Here is a 20,521-nt window from a genome sequence, read left to right on the forward strand (position 1 = left end):
GACAGATCTATGAACCAATCCTGAAATACATTAGGACAGTGAAATGAAAACTTATGGAAACACAAGCTGTGGTAAGTATATTTGAAGCAGTTCAAGCTCATTTCCTCTTCAAAGACTACGAATTGTTCCAAAATACCTCTATAACCTTCAGAATTTTAAATAAAAAAGAGGTGTTAACCTGAAAGTTTTAATTTGGGCTGAAAGTGTCATTATTAAGAAAGGAGTTATTCTAAGTAGTATTTAAAATAAACACCTTTAAACACAACGTTTAATTGGGTAAACCAGTTATGTATCAGAGAACGATTAAATGTACGATTACTTTTGTTGCCCCAGAAAAGCCAGTTAGCACATCCCATAACCACTGTATAAGACCATATAAAAAATGCCCAAGCAAACAATTTGAAATGTTTAGCTACTAAAATAGTTACTTTACAAGTTTTAGCTCTGAGCTAGCTGCTTATGGAGAAGCCTTACAGGTGGCATTGGCAGCAGCATCTCGTTTTTAAAGGGAGAGAATATGAGCTACACTGAAATGACAGAGGAGGTCTCTGATTCCAAAGTTGAAGGAATTATTCAAAAGGAAATTTAGGAAGATCCAAAACAGAATTGAAGATGTCATCAAAGGATTTAAAGCAATGTAGGTTCATAATTTGCAGGCATCTGCAAGCAGCTGTGCAATCTTTGAAAGAATAGCAATCTTGACAGATATCTCAGTTTGGGATGACAAAAATGATTATATATATGACCAGCAACCAATATGACATGGATCAGAAAGATCTATGAAGTGAGAAAAAGAAGGAACGACGTGGCCAGTTAGAAATTCCCAACAGCAGTGAGACACAGCATGATCTTAAGGAGCTAGAAAAACTCAACTGGAGAATGATACCCAACAGCTGCAGAATACAGCAAAGTAGCAGTGTCTAAATACAGAATTGGTCTGCCAGAAAATCTGAGTGAGCTAGCTAAGATAACATTTCAGTAAATAGTGGAGATGGCCAGTAAACAGGTGAAAAATTTCATTGCTTCACCTCTGATTAAGCTGTAGAACTAGATCCTCAAAGAGATGCCATGCTATCCATACCCAAAACAAACACTGACATGTAGTTTAAATACAGCCATTCACATGAGCGAATGCATGGTAAGAGCTAGAACCATAGAATCACAGGATCACGTTGCTTGGAAAAGACCTCTAAAATCATCTAGTCCAACCTTTAACCTAGCACTGCCGAGCCCACCATTAAACCATGTCACTAAGCTCTACTTCTACATGTTTTCTGAAGACCTCCAGGGATGGTCTACATCTACTACTTCCCTGGGCAGCCTGTTTGAATACTTCACAATCCTTTTAGTGAAGATTTTTTTCCTAATATTCAATCTAAACTTCCCCTGGCGCAACTTGAGGCCATTTCCTCTTGTCATACCTGTTGGTGCTTGGGAGAAGAGCTCAATCCCCACTTCGCTGTAGCCTCCTTTCAGGTAACTGTAGAATGCAATAAGGTCTCCCCTGAGCCTCCTTTTCTCCAGGCTAAACAACCCAGCTCCCTCAGCCCTTCCTCATAAGATTTGTTCTCTAGACTCTTCAGGAGCTTCGTTGCCCTCCTTGGGACACTCTCCAGCACCTCAATGTCCTTCTTGTAGTGAGGGACCCCAAACTGAACATAGTACTTGAGGTGCAGCCTCACCAGAGCCGAGTACAAGGAGACAACCATCTCCCTGGTCCTGCTGGCCTCAGATACAAGCCAGGTTGCCGTTGGCCTTCTTGGCCACCTGGGCACACTGCTGGCTCATATTCAGACGGCTGTTGACCAATAACCCAGTTCCCTTTCTGCCAGGCAGCTTTCCAGCCACTCTTCCCCCAGCCTGTAGTGCTGCATGGGGTTGTTGTGCCCCAAGTGCAGGACCCAGCACTTGGCCTTGTTGAACCTCGTAGATTGGCCTTGGCCCATCAGTCCAGCCTATCCAGATCCCTCTGCAGAGCCTTCCTACCCTCGAGCAGATCAACACTTGCACCCAACTTGTTGTCGTCCCCAAACTTACTGAGGGTACACTCAGTCCCCTCATCCAGATCATTGATAAGGACATTGAAGAGAAGTGGCCCCAGTGCTGAGCCCTGGGGGGCACCACTTGTGACTGGCCTCCAGCTGACTCTAACTCCATTCACCTCTCTTTGCACTTTTCCTACCCCCCTTGACAGAATAGGGAAAAAAAAAAAAGACTCAAGAGTCCTGTGGAAACTTTGTTTATTGCTTATCCAGATGCAGCTGAGGGCTATGGAAAAATTGCAATGTAGAAATACTTAGCTGGATGTGGACTCACAGATTGAGATCAACAACTACGGCTGAAGAGACTTAAAGGCAATTCTGTGTAAAAGAGGACCTACAGGACACAAGCTGTGCTGCAGATGTCTGTCTTTAGACCAGCTCGTTGTTTCGTAGCCCATTAGATAGGCTACATTTATGAGATATACAAGCATACACAGTATGTTAGATGACCATGTTTGCTAGAGACTTCATGTTACATGACCCAACTATAGGAAGATCTTGTCTCCTCTGATCTCATCCACATCCACCCTTTCAGCTATCATTGTGTTTCTAGGACATGCAGTTGAAGAAAACCTCTGCATGAAGTTCAGCTTCTCCAGCTCTCACACAGCCCACAGGTTACATGGACACTGGGGACCGCTGCCATTCATTTGCTTCTGCTTCATCTGCTGTCAAGAGCAGGGACAAAAGGTGAGCAGCTAACACAGCAACATTTTCCATTCTCCCTGTGAAAGCCCTCAGATGACTGAAGCAGTCAAAACACAAGGTGCATGACTGCTAAGATGGTTGGATGTATGGGCTGAGCAGTTCTGTGCAGTGACCAGAAGCCAGGCATTGTTTGGTGAAGTCAGAAGTCAGAGTAAGAGCAGAGAAGTTGGACACAACAAGGGGGAAATGCTTCTGTCATGGAGCACAAGTCCTGTGAGGAGTGGCTGAGGGAACTGGGGTTGTTTAGTCTGGAGGAGGCTCAGGGGAGACCTCATTGTTCTCTGCAACTACCTGAAAGAAGCTGTGGGGAGCTGGGGGTCGGCCTCTTCTCACAGGTAACTAGTGATAGGACTAGAGGGAATGGGCCTCAAGTTGTACCAGAGGAGGTTCAGGTTGGAAATGAGGAGACATTTCTCCTCAGAAAGAGCAGTCAGGCACTGGGACGGGTTGCCCAGGGAGGTGGTGGAGTCACCGTCCCTGGGGGTGCTCAAGGGAAGGCTGGACGTGGTGCTTAGGGACACGGCTCAGTGGTGACAGTGGTGGCAGGGGGTGGTTGGACCACATGATCCTGGAGGGCTTTTCCAACCCTGATGACTCCGTGACATGCGATGGGGGCGCGTTAAGCACCGCTCGCTGGCTGCTCAACCTGCGACCCAACCGCTTCATCTGTGTGTGCGCGTGCTTAGACGTTAACTCCGCAGCCACCCCGGCCGGGGCGGCCTCACGGCCTGCGCCCCGTCCCGTCCCGTCCCGTCCCTCCCGCCGCTGGGCGCCGCCGCGCAGGCCCCGCCGCCCCCTCCGCCACCCCCGGAAGGCGTCCGCGCCGTGCCCCGGAAGCGGTGGCGGGCAGAGTCCGGCCCAGCGCGAGGCCCTGCGGCTGCCGGGAGGCGCAGCCGTTACCGCCGCGGGACGCGGGGCCGCCCGCTCGCCCCTCAGCGCCGGCGGGGCCCGGCCCGGCCCGGCTCGGCTCGGCGCGGCGCGCGGCCGGCGGAGGTGGGTGCGGGCCCTCCCCTTGCCCCGGCTCCTCCTCGGGGGCCGCCTGCGGGGCGCGGGGCGAGCCCGGGGGCGGCGGCGGGTCCGGCCGGGGCGAGCTGTCAGCCCCCGGCCGCCAGCCAGGGGCCGGCCCCGGCGGCGGGGCTCGGCCGCGGGGAGCGGAGCCCGGGCCGCGCTCGCCCCGCTCCGCCCGCGGGGCTGGTGGGAGGGCGGGGGGGGGACCGGGGTGACCCGGGGGTGCCTGGGGAGCGGGGGTGCTGCCGCCGCTCGCTGGCCCCGCGGCTCGCTCCTCGTGATGGTCGGGATAATCGGGGTAATCGCGGGGAGAAGCCCTGAGGAGCGCTGACGGGCGCCGGGCTGGAAATGCTGTGTGTAATACGCGCGGGGAAGGCGTGCAGCGGAGGTCGGGGTTGGAGTCCGAAAGTTGCCGGTGGTGGTTGGGTGCTAAAAGCGTTAGGGAAAGGTTTTTGGTCGCTGTATGGCTTCTGAGTCGTCTTTGAGGCTTGCGGGTTAAGGCGCTAGTGACGGAGCGGTATGTAGTGTCACGAGAAAAACTGTTTTGCCTTACCGGTGTTCGCAGTACCTCCGTATTATGACTCTGTCATTAACCCTGCACTCCCTGCTCCGCAATATGATTGCGTTTAGGGGAACGAAGGACCATTTTTTCTAAGGTTCACTGCTGGGTGAAAAGTGATTTGTTACGAAGACACCTGGGTTCAGACCCCATAAGCATCCTGCTTTCCTGCTGGGGTCAGCAGAACTGCCGGGGACGTTGTTTCATTACCTGTTTTTCTCAGCAAGTGCATCTGAAAAGCACACCGGTCCACGCCTGCTTAAAAAGAAATGTGTGTTGGTATCAGCATAAACTGCCCGTTCAAGTCCAAAAATATGAACCGCGTTACAAAAGCAAAGTGATTAAGGACGTCATTTCTTGACCGAGAACCTCTGGGTTTATTTGCTTGCAGGTAAAGAATGCTTTGAAAACGCTCGGTGAGACAACATTCCAGCAGTTGTATTTATACCAGGTTAAATGGCTTCCCAGGGCTTTCCTCGCTTTCCAGTTCAATGTCTTGTCTTGAATGTTGGTGCTTAGTTGCAGTCAAATAAACTGGTCTCATTTCTGTGTAATTCTCGCACAGTAACTCTGTCTGCTCCTTCCTTGTGTGAGAAACTTCTTTTAAAGAGAAGTAGTGCAGCCTTTGTACAAAACGTTGTCTGAGGCAGTCTGTGGAAGAATCCAGCTTTGTAAGAAAAGGAGTTTTCGTAAACTGTCGAAGAATACAATATACGGCACTTGTGAAGACTGGTTTGAGGATCTGTCAATACAATTCTGCGCTTCAGCTGCCTGGTTCTTGATCTCTGAGGTTGATGTGCGATATGTCCCGTCTGCTAAATTAGTGTGTTTCTGTCCTCCGTTAAACTGGGTGAGCGTAAACAAAGATATTTATGTGCCATAGAAATTACTCCCTTTAAAATCTGATGATGCAATAATAAATTGCATCGGTTGAAAGTTAGCAACGTTATTTCTAACCACCAATCTGTACTACTGCTTACGATACTTTACTCTTCAAAAATTAGCTTGAAAGTAGCTATATCCATGTTTATTAGGGGTCTAATCCAGAACCCAAATCAGGCTTACTGCCTTCTGCGACCGTTGGCTCTTGCGGTGTAAGCGATGCAGCTCTCTGAATAGTGGTGAAATCCACTCCTGAGCCACTTTAGGACCACTTTAATCACCTGAACTGTTATTTAAATTTCTGGTAAACGTTAAATTCCAGTTAAGATAATACTTGACGTGGCTGTATTGGGTTTATGGCATATATGTTCTTATTAAGCAAAAAGCCCAGGCCGATTTAATCAGTGCTGTTTAGAGGAACGTCTGGCGAAGGCACCGTTATTAGGTTAGCGTCGCTCCCGCTCTGTCTTCATTTCGCTAACCATGAAGATTGGAGCCAGGAACGCCGTTACCGCTTCTGCCCGAGTAGGCTGCGGCTGCTTAGGCTTCTGAAAATGTGGTGACAACGCTCGGTCTTAAATCTGCCGTGAAAAATAATCCCGTTGAGCTGCTTTGGCGAGTTTAAATGTGAGCTGTGGTGGTGCACAGGCGTGTTTCCCGGCATCGCAAGCGGGTCAAAGTCGGGCTTTCTGCCTTCTGGCCTCCTGCCCGCTGCCCATCCCTTGGGGATGCCGATGTGGGGGGCTGAGCTGCCTGCGAGCCCGTGGGGCTGCTCGGGCCCCGTCTCGCCACGGACACCGTGGGACGTGAGCCGGGAACCAGCACCGTGGGCTCGGCGAGAGCGTATGGCAAAGCGGGGTGCTGCTGTTTGTTTGCGCCCTGCCTGCCGCTTCCTCCTCGGCGCGGGGCCGGGCCGAGGTGCGCAGGGAGCCGGGGAGGGGCAGGGTGAGGGGGAGGCCGGGTTCGCTGCACAAACACCTGGGCTGGCGGTGGGAGCGGGGTGCGGCCCTTGCTTTCGATGACAGGGGCGCGTCGTGCCGGTTTGAGGGGCGCTTGGTCCTGGCCTGGCTCAGCCAGGTCGCCTGGAGGGTTTGAGTGCATCTCTCGGTTACAGCTCACGGGCATAATTCACAGCTAAGACCCCTTAATCCATGGCAGCGTGTCGCTGATTTCGTTACGCACTCCAAAGGGATTTTGAGGGAAGAATCTGGCCATTTGTTTACTAATACCTCTTTTTTTTTTTGGTGTTTGCATTTGGTACCTATTGTTTTGTTTAGCGGTGCTTAATGGGAAAAATACGCTTCTGCTTATAACTGCAGTTCATCCGTCAAATTCTTGGAACAATGGATTTGTTCAGTGTGTGTGTTGAGTTCTTAAAGAGTAACTTCAGAACAGACAGTTATCAGAGTGTGTGCTAAGAAAACTGTGAGATATCCTGCAAGAGTAAGTAGGCTTAACAGCACCACCAAAAAAAAAACCTGTGAAAGTTACGATGCTGACCTGAGACTTAATGCTGTTAACTTCAGACAGCGTCCTAGGAGGCAGCGCATGACTCCTCTGCTTAAATAACAGTGTGGTTTTCAAAGCCTGGCTTAAGGCTTTCAGGCTTTACTTAATGTTTCAGGATGTGGATAGGCATTGCTTTTTGCAAACATCTATGAAAATTGTAGATACTGCATCCCGCAGCCATTTGTCTCTTCTGCTAGGCCACTGATGATGGCACCGAACGATCCTTCGCAGCGAAGGAGCCGCTAGTTGGTGGTGCTGCCTGCCCTCGGCACAGCCGGCACGTAATGGCCAGCGTCAGCTCTGCCTTCAGCACCCGGGTGCCACGGGGAATTCCTCCTGACGTGGATGAATGAGCCCTTACGTGATCCCCGCCCCTGCAGGTCTGTAGGGGTGGTGGCCTCTCTGCCGGCTGGCGATGAGTAACCACGGGCAGTAGCTTCTGCTGGAAGAGCTCATCTGTCTACTGCTGGTCAGCCACGTTTTCCCAAACAAATTTACTGGCTTTTGCTTTGGCTGCTGCTGTGTAACGTTGTTCTTTCTGATTGAGGGGCTGTTGGCTGAAAACTGCTGTCCAGAGATGTGTCGTTTCATGCAGCTTACACAGATGATATTTCAGTCGTGCAGAAGTTGCCCAAGAGCATGCATAATATAGCAGACTTTGCATCTCTCGCTCTTAAGCATCTTTTTTTTTTTTTTTTTTTTTCCCCTTTGGTCCTCCCTTCTGCTACAGGTAAGCTTTCATTTCAGACTTGAACTGGTCACAAACGGGTGGTGATCTCTTCTCACGTACACGTGTGTATGTGCCTGTATGTGTGTGTGTACCTCACATATTCCCCAACACAGCGCGCTCTTCAGCTTCCTCCTTTCTGCTGCTTGGCCGGCAGCAATCGTGATACCCGGTTTAGTTCAGTCATTATTACGGCCGATCTTCCTGGAGCCGTGTGATTCTCCAGGATTTCAGTCTTTCCCTCAAGCTTGAAATGACAACAAAAATAATTATCCCTTGGCTTTAATAAAAGAACTAATCACTTTTTTCCTGATGTTTATACAATAAAATTTCATGATTATTGCATGTTTGGGATCGGCTATATGCGTTCTTTTCTAATTAGTGGAAATGGCGTTATGATTACTGACTGTTCCCTTCTCTTCTTTTTGAATACTTTAATTTCATGGCTTTGTTCTCCTAAAATGCTCCCACATCCATATGTGGGGTAGTGAAGTTCTTGTCTCGTGAGCCGCGCTCAACCTGAGGCTGACTCGCAGGTGGCCAAGGATAATCCCCAGACCTTTTGCCGGGACCTCGGTCAACAAAGCCAGGCACCGTGTCTTTAGCCAGAAGAACAGGTTTCCTTCTCCGGGCTTCTCTTCGTTGGGATTTTGGCCCTGGCAGGGCTCAGTTGCTATTGCTGTCATTCCTATGGTGGTGATGGTTGCTGTAAACCACCGATCTGTCACTGTGTGCTGACTCAGTGGTGAAAAGCCGCTTTAATTTCCTGCCTTCTCAAGGATAAAACAGACCCTCTGTCCAGCGTGAGGTACCTGGACTCCTGTGTTCCTGGTGGGAGGTGCGGAACAGTGACTTGGAGCCGTTGGGTTGCCGGGCCCACCGATCTCCCGTGGCTGCTGCCAACAAGTTCAGCTGCATGGGACATCTTGCCCGATGGCGTTTCTTACCTCCACACCCATCGAGCAATCGTTTGTCAGGCAGATTTTCTTTGGATGGGATATTATGTGTGACACCTCGCACAGTGTGCAGACGGGGACATTTCATCGTTACCCGAAGTCAGTCAGTAAAAATAATTGTAGCAACGCCGCACTGAGTATGTGGGCAGGGGAAGGGTATTCAACGGCAGAATATTTAATTAAGCTAGAAAGCTTTCGTAGACTTTCGTCCTCATACATGATACTTTTTTGCAGCAGTATGTAGTCATGTATTTCTGAGAGGGGATGTCTTGATTTCATGACAGGGCGGAGAGTTGACGGGTTTTGCTGTGCCTGAGCACACGGTGACATCCTCTCCCCGAATGGAGCTGTTGCAGCAGCAGCTTTAAAAGGGAAACTCCGGCTGTTTTCTGCCGAAATGCAAACTCTGCCCTACATACTAGCTTCGAGTGACAAACGAATGATCCGCCGCTAACTGTAGTCCATTTTGGTAGCAACGTGTCTTGTGCTGAGCTCTTCTGAAATGACAGCAGCAGCTTTTTGCTCGCTTGCACGGCCGAGCAGAACAGAGCTGGCTGTGCGGCAGTTATCCTCCAGACGGCTAAATTTTTCAGTCTATTTATGAGTATCAACAAACACTTTGTGCATACTTTTGCCGTGCGTTGAATGCTTCTATTTTCCTTTAATTTAGCTTAAAACTAGTAATGGAATTCCTGAGGTTTTGAAAGGAATAGCTCTTGGCAAGCCTCGAGTTTTGAAACCAAAGGCAAATTAAGATACCAGGCAAACCCAGGGAGGGCTACTACTTCAGGGAAGCATGTTAAGATTCTTCCGACATCTTGGAGACTGTTTGCTGTATTTATGTTTAAAATATATATGTGTATCTTTGAATTACTCCTGTGGAGCGTAGTTGTTGTTGTTGTTTTGTTTAATACTTAAAAAAAGATAATACTGAAACTCAAGTGGAGGTTGTTTTTTTTTCCCTTGACACCGTTGAAGAGGTTTAGCCTCCTCAGCCAACCATTAGAAGCAGAGCGTAGAATATTCCTTTTAGGTTTTTCTTTGTATCTGACTGTATTTTTCAGTAATTCAAACAGTGATTGAAGCATGTAATTGGACTACAGGTTTTATGCTAACTCAAACATGCTTTTCCTTCCAAGTGACCACAATAAGTGTAACTGAAATAGTTATCATACATCTGTCAGGTAGTACAATGTGCAGCCGGGACGTTTATTTACATTTTCAAAGTGTTGCCGTGCTTTTTACAAAGCGCACAGCTAAGCGTTGCTTTCCTTTGGTGGGAATAAGCCCATTTGCACCGTAGGGAAACGTAGGCATCTGTGGGGCTGCTCGCTGCTCGTAGCCTGTTCCCAGTAATCCCGAGGTGTGCCGTGCTTGTAGAGAACTGCTGTGCTACCTCCTTTATTGAGGTTGCTGCGTTTCTTTTTGGAGTTTCGCCGCTCTGCGTGCCTTCATTCAGCCCTACGTTTCCTTGCAGTGTCTCTTATTATCATAAACATTTTGAATGTCTTGGAGCTCATTATCATCTCTCTCAGATTTAACTCGTTTGCTCTCCATTTGCAATGCTGCTGACAGCACTATAATCCTCTGTCGCCCGGGGCAGTAATTTGGGAGTAGCCCTCTTTTTTTCTCTTCTCCTTGAATCCACAGTCATGTTTTATTCATATCCTCCTTCTTCCTTGTCCAAACAACATTTCCAAGATCACATTTTCTTTTTCAGTCTTTACAAATAAAGTTTAGGCCTGTGTCTGTCATCTGGAGTACTTCAAGTACCTCCTCCCTCCCCTCCTGATATTCATATCTCTGCGATCTGCTTAAAATATGGCTGGGAAGATTTTTCAGTAGTCTGCTTGACTGCTGGCTTCCCTCATCAACTTCACGTTCATTGTCTTTGAGTCCGAAAAATCCGCATCTTGAATTTCCACAATGTGCTCTTCTTTCGCCCTGCTACTCGTGGTGCTTCAGTCTGTCCTTTTTTCCTCTACCACTGCACTTGTGTTTCAGGTCAGATGCTTCTTTTTGATTTAGGAAACTTCCGAGTGTTACCATATGATATATGGTGACCCTACTACATGAGAAAATCATTGCACATCTGACTTTTCTTCATGTCGTTAGGTATTGTGCTCTGCTTATACAGATGAACTGCATTTTTATCTAACGAAGCGGACAGGGATGCATGCTATCTTTTTTTTTTTTTTTTAATAGAGACCTGTGAAAATTATTTTGCTGTGTCTTCCCAATTTGGTTCACTTGTCTGATGACTGTACTTCCTTATTCTGGAATAAGAGAGGAGCACTGGTGACGCGCCTTAAGCTTTGTTGTGTGAGTACAATGTCAGGTGTTGTGAACTTTTATTACTCTATGTGATTGCAGTTAGTAAAGACGTTTTGCTGTACTTGTTAAGTTTATTGGGTGAGACAAATCTGACTCGTAGTCTGTAAATGATACACTAATTGAATTAAACTAGCAATAAAAATAGCATTAAATGCTATGTCTTATTGCAGAGCTAAAGCTAATACTAACAGAGGTAATACTTCTTTTTCTTTTTGACTATGCGAAACCAGTTGACTCTTAAGTATTTTTCATGTCTCATGAAGTATTGGGCCACAACGTTTTTGCATCAGTGACTTGTGATTTATTTATCGAGTGTTTAAACTTTGTTTTCAATTATAATGACTACAATAATTGTAATATTTAGCTTGCTGTACCTGTTTTAGGAATGTTTGAGGATAGCGGAATGAAATTGTCATGACCTCTTCTGAGTCATAGCAGCTGCCTTCTGTTTCATTCTCCTGAAACCTACTACATAGGCTTCAGTGCCTTGAGATTGAGAGCGCAGGGTACGTATTGCTCATCAGTTTGTACAGCAGTGAATGTGAAAGGACTTGAGTAGTTCTAGTTTTAGTGTTCATTTTAGAATCATAGAAACACAAGGTTGGAAAGGACTTACAAGATCATCTAGTCCAACTGTCCTCCTATCACCAATATTACCCACTAATCTACTAAATCGTATCTCGTAGCACCTCGTCCAGGCGCTTCATGAACGCTGCGAGGGACGGTGACTCCACCACCTCCCTGGGCAACCCGTTCCAGTGCCTGACCCCTCTTTTATTAGGTGTACCAGCAGTAATGCCAAAGCAAGCTGAATGGTTCGCATCATTCGTGTGGTGTTTGTGCGGCTAGGCTGGAGATAGCCTTAGTCTTAGCTGACTGGCCCCTACTTTAAGGCTCTTAAAAGCATTTAATCGGCAAATGTTTGGATGCTCTGTTTGAATGTGAATGCCTATTTTCTTATCTTTCTGATAGTCTCTTCATTTACTGCATGTGTTGTAGCCTACAGTGTTCAGTTTCTGAGGGAGCATTCTCTACTTGCAGTTTGGCTGGGAAGGATGCCATTACATTTATCTTTGTTACTAAAAGGCATTTGACTAAGTTTAGATCTTAAAAAGCAATGAACAAGCTAATATTCTATACAACGTTGTCTAATAAATTACTCTCTAAACTTGAAATTTATGCTCTTTATTTAGTGTTCTTATAATAACATTTTTAGGCCCATGGAGACGTCTTTAGTAATACATGCTAGTCAGGCAGTCCTGCACCTCTAGAGAATGCCTCGTTCTTAATTGCTGGGCTAGAAAAGAATGTATGCGGGAAGGGTAAAAGGGAATATACTACATCGGCTTCAATCAAATTATTATTATCATTTTTCTTCTTTTTCTCCTCATCCTTTTTTAGGTAGACAGCTAGATAGGTAAACCTTTCTTACCCAGTGCTTACATTCCCCCTTCACCAAGTTCCAGAACCTGTTTTGAAAACAGAGGTGGGGAAAGCGTTTTCAGGTTGTCTTCTAGGTCTTCAGTTCTGGAGCAATGTTTGTTTTGTCTTAGAGGCACAGCGTATGCCAGAAACTCAGATAAGCTTCTAGTTTCTGTAAGACTCTTCAGGTTTAAGTGTATATTATGACTGTTATTTTCAGATACTTATAGCCACTTAGGGTCTTGAAATATTTCTGCTAGTAAAGGGCGACGAGCTGCCCTTCAAAATCTAAAGTTTAAGTTATTTGTCTAGGATTTTCTGTGCCTACAGTGAATGTGGATCATCTGACCTTCAGAAATGTGTTTTCTTTTACTGTGACTTTTGTCCATAAATGTCAGTATGTTTGCTTACTAAATATTTATTTCTTCCTGCTTTAGAGTTCCTTGTTCTGCAGAGTCCCTCAAAATTGGTCCCGTACAGCACAGCTTCATGTGTCTGCTAAATTTAAATTTATTTCTCTTGAAGAGTTTGTATTTGTGAAGTCACCTGTAATCTATAGTTCTGTTTGTTAAATGGATGTAATTCACTAACTTTAAATGGTGTGTTTTTAAAATAGTTTAATATAAAAGTAAAAAGTAGCTTAATATTGTTAGTTGCATGGAACTTAAAAAGGAACCAACCCTTTCTGAGAGTTTGATTTGTGCCAGTACCATATCCATTTCACATTTTCTGAGAGCTCTTCATTGTTGACGTTAAAATAAATCGATCACATTTATGCTGCAGCCTGTCCCCTATTGTGCCTCCCCCTCCAAGGACATAAATGTCTCTGTCTTACCCTGGGGCTCAGCCTAAGGCAGGTTTTCGTTGTTTGTGTCCCAGTTTAAATATTTGTAAGTTTTAGGGCTCACAAATACAGGCATGTAAAAAGCTAATTGACAAGCAGTTGATAAATCAAGTTTCATGTTCATGTCACCTCTGAGAGCCTCCAGTACTCTTACCTATTGATGTGTAAATTGGAGCACGGTTTTGAGTTACGCTTTATTTATTTAGATTCTGATTCATGTAAGATTTTGCTGGGTGTTTTGACTTCTCGCTGAACCCCAGGCGACAAAACTTAGCAAAGGATGTAGGAAAAATAAGGTGCAACTTAAGCATATGCCAATCATTCTGTAATTCAGTGCTCGTAAACTCTCCCTTGGGAATGAAGGCGAGCCAGGTTACAGGTGAAGTCCTCGTAGCGTGAAGTAGGAAGATGTCAGAGGAGGAGTAAACCTGTGCAGCTGAGACTTTCAGGAACGAAGCACTTCATGATAAGTACTGCATTCTGGGGAAAGTTCTAGATAAAATAATTAAATGTCGACGAGGCTTACGCTAATAAATAGTGGTACCACTATTTACAAGGTGTTGGGCGGTGCGTCCGACTGCCGCCGCACTGCTTGCGGGATGCCTGGTCACGGAGGAGCGACGGGTGGGTTGGCTCTGGCGCTGCCTGGCAGAGCGGGCAGAGCGTTACGGGTTGTGCGTTGCCTTTTCATGAAACTTTCTGCCATGAGCATAAGTTTTTAGCACCAGACCGAATGCAATATTGTACATGGAATATGCAGTTTGCAACTTCTGTGCTAGAGAAAGAGCATTTGTTTCCCCAGTCTACGTATTGAGTTGGTAATTATTCCGAAATTAACTAAACATTTTTATGAACTGCTGTAGTGCTTGATTGCATAGAGTTCTCGAAACATTTCACGAAAATAAGCGTATTTGAAGTAAGACCTATTTTCTAATCCTGCTGTCAGATGTCAAAATGTCTGAAAGAGGCAGACTGCGTTTTTTCGTGTTGCTTTCCAATGCCCTACATAAGAGTTTGTGACCTAGATGTGTTGGTTTTTTTCTTCTAGTCGAGTTACGCAAGTTAACATGGCTTTTGTTGTTGATAATTAGCTAAAATTATTGGGGGGGATGGGGAAGGGACAGCCACTGTTCATTCTTTCATGGAAAGAAAATCTTCAGCTCTCTTCTGTCATTTGGGTGTATTCAGCTTTAGGTTCTCCTCCATCATTAGTGTGTAGAAATGCTAGCTTCCAGATTGTCAAAAATTGGACACAGCCCAGGAGCTGAAAAGAATGTAAACTTTTGTATAATGAATTATATGAAACTTCCCTGTCAGCTAAAGAGGAGTAAGTGAAATACCATACTAATGAGGTTTGAAAGTAGTTAGATTTTAGATTTGTTGCATATGATACGTTATTTCTCAAGTGCGCTGTACCAAGGAAGCGTAGCTTCAGAAGCGTGTTTCTGTTCTTCACTTCAGAACAGAAAACAAAATAAATAAATAAAAAGAATGCTTGAAAGGACGGAATAATAAAGTCAAATGGTTTATGATGAACAGTAGAAGTATTTTTGTATATTACTTCAAATGGTAAACGTTGTGAGTCAGCTGTTAGTGATTTGAGAGAGAATTTGCTTTATATGTATACAAATATATACATGCTCTATAATAATAATAACAAATATATACATACTTTACATGTATAAATTCCAATACCAAACAGAATTTTTGTGAGGCCAGATTGTTGGTTACCTATCATTATGAATGGGCTATTTTGAGGTGGGTGATTTTATGATTTTTTTTATAACTTCAGGGATATTATACAAAGAAGCATTTCAAAATAAGGTGAGAAAGAATAAGGGGGTGTCTTCTTTAGCATGTGAGCCTGTATTTGTAAATAGAATGTAACTAAAACTGTCACCAAAATGTTTGATGTTGAATTTTGTATGTTAAAAGCTAAACTCTTGCCAAGTTCCTCACAGGCTAACCCTAAAAACAAACTGTATTTAAATTTTCTTTGGGTTTCAAATCTGCATTTGTGAATATATCACTTTTAAGCTACTGGCAGGACTAAAAATGTTGAATAGAGATTTGGTAAAAATCCTGGAGACTGAGACGCCGAGATGGTTTTGCCCTATGCTAAAATCCCATCACATTTTCTTTTCAAGCTGAGATGTGGAGAAGAAAACTCCGTAAGAAGAGGAATCTTTAGGGTGTGTAATTTGGGACTGTGGAGTTCTACTTTTAAAGTTACTTTTATAGAAATTCAATTTTTTACAGAGGTTTAAACTTTTGTGGTGGTGCAGATACAAAGTGAGTAAGTAGATCATTCCCACTCTCCTCTAAGTATGTTTTTAAGTTTGAATGGCACAGTTTTGTCCAGCTGCTCCACAGCTGGGTGAAGTGTTAATAGTTAAACTGGATGTCAGCGCTTCTTTTTTATTTTAACTCAAAAGTAGTGACAGCATAGCTTGAAGCAGCCGGTGCCCTTTTTTTCTTCTGTTTGCCTTACACAACCATCATGTACACAGATGATCAAACTGTTTGTAAATCATTTTACAGTATGCCTTACAGATTTTTGTTCGCTTGCTTTAAATGGCAAAAATCTTGCTGTGAACTGCAGCAATTAGCAGCTGGTTTGAGTGTCAGTGGTTCAGTGCTTGTCTCCTGAGTAGGGTAGGGCTGGCACCTCCTGAGGTTAGGGAATTTATACATCAGCTCCTTCCTTGGAAATGTTGTTTGCTGCTTCCCAGAACTTCTTTTTAGTTCCAGGAAAAGTGTAAATGCTTCCCTATAAAAGTGTGCGATGATGTATCGGTCAGCCTGCACCTTATGTTACGAATTACACTGGGGGGTTTTGTGGTGTTCCGGAATTTTTCGTGCAGATTTTGTGTGTTATTTATACATATATCTTAGTGCTTTTTTTTGGTCTTCTACTAACTAAGCTACTGTTGGCCCAAAAGATGTGTTTCATCTAAGGTGGTATGTCACTATTAATGGTATAAATCTGTAGTAGTGACGTGACATTGCACGTGGAATTAAACTTGCCAAAAGTGTCATCGCTGGTGATTCTCGGAGAAACTCTCAAATGAGTTCTGAGGATCTTGTGATTACTTCTTGTTCCCTGGGCTATCTGGTGGCCGGTAGGAAAGTCCGGATGTGCCAGAGATTAAAGAAATCAGCTATCACTTCAGTACATCCGTTGCAAAAATTAGTAGAATTGACACACCCATACAAATTTGTTCTACCCAGTTTGACCCTAGTTTAGTGGATATAATAATAATAAAAAAACACTGTAGCACCTCAGCAGCCAAGAACTAATGTTTTTTAGGTTGAATAAAAAAAAAAAAACACAACATACCATGGGGGTAGGACTGTTAGAATGTGGAAAGTTAATGAAGTTGATGTGCTCGTGATCCCTGTTTGGTGTTTGCAAGCTCCTGCAAGAGTTGTGTGGCTGTATGGAACCAGTTGTTCAGCTGATGCTCTTCAGGGTGACTTCACTGCATTCGATCAAGATCATGGCGAAGTAATTAATTGTTACAGAAGAGTTTGTGGGATGTGCTAGGAGCCCTTCAGTAACAACTCTTGTGGGGACAGGCGTATAGCTGAGTTGCTTCTGGTCGGAGTTTCAGTGCCATACCTAAAGCACACCCAGGGCTTGTCTGCAGGGCAGAGTGAGTGGGCAGGAAGCTGGCGTATGAATTACAGCCTACCTCTGAGAGCCTGCGCAGCAAGAATTAGCACAGGCTGATCAGTGTATTGGTGCAAATTCACACTCTAATAGTGTGCTAGTCAAGCTTACTGGGTATGTTGAGTTGTTAAATCATTAATGTGCTTCCTTGCAGTTCCTTCCATCATTACAGACTTTCAGTCAAGTGGACGGTGGACCATCACGCTACTGAACAGAATCCTGGAGGCAATAAAAGCAGATAACATTATGTATGTGCGTTATGGACAAAGAAGTTGAATGTACTTTGGCGGTGATTGGTGTGAAGAGGTATTGGAACAGTTGATTTGAAAGTGAAGGGTGGGTTTCCTTGGGAGGGCAGACGTGTACCCTGTGAGAAGCCCAAGACTTCCCTTTGGAAGCATCGTTCCTCTTGCTGCTGCCGCAGTACGGTGGTGAGGCTGCTCTTGTGACTGCAGCACAGACAGGGATGCTCTGGAGCTTAGCCTGGGGGGAAATGAAGAAGAAACCAGGGAACTCCATGAAGTCAGGGGAGGAAACTTCAGAGAAGAGGAGGAATCACTTGAAAGGAAAATCAGAGCTAGTGTGATGGAGCAGAGGGTACAAAGGCAGATTGTGATTTAAATTAAAATACAATTTGTAAAGGTTGCTAGTTTACTTCTGCATCCTGTTCCATAAAATGTGAAGCTTCTGAAGTGAACATTTTGTATTTCACCGACATCTTCCTGATTGCAGATAACATAATGAGTTTTCCTTCTGCACAGTTCCAAATGATCCATCTGTCCTGAAAGACGTGTCTAGAAGCTGGTTATGACCTACAGGAGTTAATGTATTTTGGGTGATAACAAAGGTGCTTGATCAGCTTCCGCCCTTATATCTGGGAGTGCTATTTGAAATAAGGGAGACTTTTGATCACAGAAGGAGGTACATCAGAAAACATAATCTGGCGTGCCGTGAGGAGTTAGATGCTGAAGAACAAGCTTCCTCCATTTGCAAGTTTTGGGTTGAGAATAACATTTAGCAGCTATTTATAAACTTTAGCTTTTTGCTACCTACAGGAAAGCAAATTGCTTGAGTTAACCGAGGCTTTAAAACACAAAATGTAACTTTATTCCATGGTACAGAAAGGACTTTGCTTTAGAGCAGCTGCACGCTAGGATTAATCTTTCGCTCCTCATTTCTTGTGAACTGAAATTCTCAGATTCTGCTCCTTCCGTCCCTTCTTGCCAATAAGCTAAAATCTTGGTGACCCTCCTGTCGATGGGGAGTTAGTCGCCGTTTCTGCTGTAGTAGCCGATTTGCATCAGTGTGCAGCACTGGGCAGGTTTCAGAGTTTGACACGAGCCCTGCTTGCAGCATACCACAGGCTTCCAGCCGCTGGCACAGCAGAAGCGGGGGATGAATGTACTCTGGCTGTGGTTCCGTGCTATATTATTTAAAAGTTTTCCAACTGTTTGTTTTCCCTTCTGCACTACGTTTTGCTGCCCTCTCACTTATGATGTTATGCATACATACATAACATACATACATACATATATGTATATATATGGTAACTTAAGTAACCTAAATTAAAAGTCCTCTTTCCTTGCAAAGAAACATCAGTGTACACGCTTTGTATAATGTTCTTGCTTCTCTAGTTATTTTCCAGATACTTGTTAAGCAATATTTATTTCTAAATTAAAAAAGATAATATTCTCTTACTGTAGTTTATGGGGTAATGTACAGAAATTGATCTGCACTTTTCAGCTAGTCAACGTAAATGAGTAAGTAATTTGAAGGAGCCTGGAGATGTCAGGTTCACAATCTTAGAAACACTAAGGATTAAATAATTTCTGTGAAGTCATGCAACAGTATAAAAGCGTATATTATCTGTAGAACAAGCCAATTATGAGTGTGTTATGGTGATCAGATGTTACAGAAAATTCATCTGATTCAGATGCAGAACCGGACCTGCGGAAATCTGGGGTGTTCCATATACGTGAGCAGTGTAAAGGTTGGTGGGGTTGAACAAAAGTTGTAGGAGCTGGGCAAGATGAGGTAGTGGAAGAGCCCAGGGGATCGAATGCTACCTTATAAAGAAAAGGGACTGGGAATCAGTAGGAATAAACTTGAATTTTTGGAATATTCTACATTTGGGGGGTGCTTGACTTAGGTTAACCTGTGTAATATCACCTATTACGTATAAAGTTTGAATTACGGTGTTTTACTGTCTTAGCAGTAGCTAATGATGGTGTTTCTTAGTTCTAAATTACTTCCAGTGTTCCTGCAATATTATGTGGGGATAGGTAGCTTCTGTGATTTGTTTTGGGGAGAGTGTCTTCTAGAGTAAACAAAGGAATTGCAATAAATGGATATAATACCTGGATTCAAGTGCATTGTATTTACATAATGATTATTTCACACTTCTTCTGTGGCTCTAACATTTCTTTAGTTCCTTCCTAGTTCTCTTTTGTAAAATAATGTAGCTTTTGCAGAGTATATTGTGGGCTTGCAGTTTCCGTAACATGTTGCTGTTGACTAATTCAGTTATTGCTAGATGTAATGTGTTGCTTTGACAGAAGCGTTTTGTTTGCTTGTGCAGTCTGACACACACATTCTCATTTGCTTTTGAATTTTCTATATTAACTGCAAAAGTACAGAGAGAAAGAATAGGAGTCATGGTTTATCTTGGAATACCCAAGCTTGCTTTGGAACAGTACTGCCAAAGGCTATTACGCTTAGCGATTATTATGTTTATGAAGTTGTTGTATTTTCTCAAACCACAATTCTTGTAAAAGGATAATTACGTTAAAACTTGGGCTATTCTTTGCAGATTGTGTCAGTGCCAAAATATTTTCAAACAATACTTAGTTATCATTTCAAAGATATCCTTTTAACTTGAAATACTAAGTAGTATAATAAGCTCTTAAAACATACTACTGTCCCTCTAGTTTACTGAATATTAATTTTAAGGTGAAAGGAGGCCATTTATCTTCTGCTGCCATAAGAAATCAGATAGACTTGATTACCGGGGTGAAATGGGATAATTAATGTGAAGGCTTAAAGCTTATGTTCTTACTCTAAATTAATCTTTGTGCTGCAGATCATTTGGGAAGGGGGACAGAAATCTTGCCATCTGCAACTGTTGGTAATGAGTCCTCAGGTTTAGCAAATCCCAAACTTTCAAAGGTTTCATGCTGTGTATTTATGTAAAATGTAACTTACCCATGAGTTGGATAAGGCTCGGGCTGGAGTTTGGGAGGATGCTTGACATCACTAGTTGACTTTTTACTTGCAAAATGTTGGGAGTGACTTCTGTCTGCCAAATGAAATGGCTTAAATCTCAGAAGTTTAATCTTAATTTGTACATTCAAGTGAAGTTTTATGGCCTTATTTTGTAGGAGTAAGAGTATTTTATTTTATTTTTTAAACAGAATCTGTGCTGGCTAAATGGTTGCCATTCCTGTTCCTAAATATGTAGAAACTTTTGAAGCTGTATTTCTGCAGTTTTTTTGATGCCTCTACTGCTAAGGGAATGGAAGTTCAAAATTGCACTGCCAGACGTCGCAGAATGTAAGATTGCTGCTTGTATAGATCTAGATTAGGGAGTTGTACCAATTACTATTCTTGATCCCGAAACTCAAATATACCTTATTTTCCCCAACATTTAAACAGAATTTAGTAGTTGCTTGAAATTGCACTTTGCATAGATAACTGTAGCTTTATATGTACTTAAATATATATAAGATATAAATATATAAGTTGAAAGGAAGCGGTTTCAGAGGCTACAGCCTGTTTTCTTTTCCCTTAGGTGTTCTGTAGGTTTCTATAAAAGTGAAATTCTGGTATTTTAGCAGATCCCTGTAATATCCCTTTATGTT

General features: G+C 43.9%; 1 protein-coding gene across 1 annotated transcript in view; it reads left to right on the forward strand.

Moving 5' to 3' along the window:
- The first annotated feature begins 10,632 nt into the window (after positions 1-10,632).
- FRS2 (fibroblast growth factor receptor substrate 2) overlaps positions 10,633-20,521 on the forward strand; it is a 48,954-nt gene continuing 39,065 nt past the window's right edge. The window contains exon 1 of the mRNA XM_066992889.1: positions 10,633-10,713. The gene's annotated coding sequence lies outside the window, so the exon portion shown is untranslated. The remainder of the gene's footprint in view (positions 10,714-20,521) is intronic.

The sequence above is a fragment of the Anser cygnoides genome, chromosome 1 (genome assembly GCF_040182565.1).
Source record: "Anser cygnoides isolate HZ-2024a breed goose chromosome 1, Taihu_goose_T2T_genome, whole genome shotgun sequence".
Lineage (NCBI taxonomy): Eukaryota > Metazoa > Chordata > Aves > Anseriformes > Anatidae > Anser > Anser cygnoides.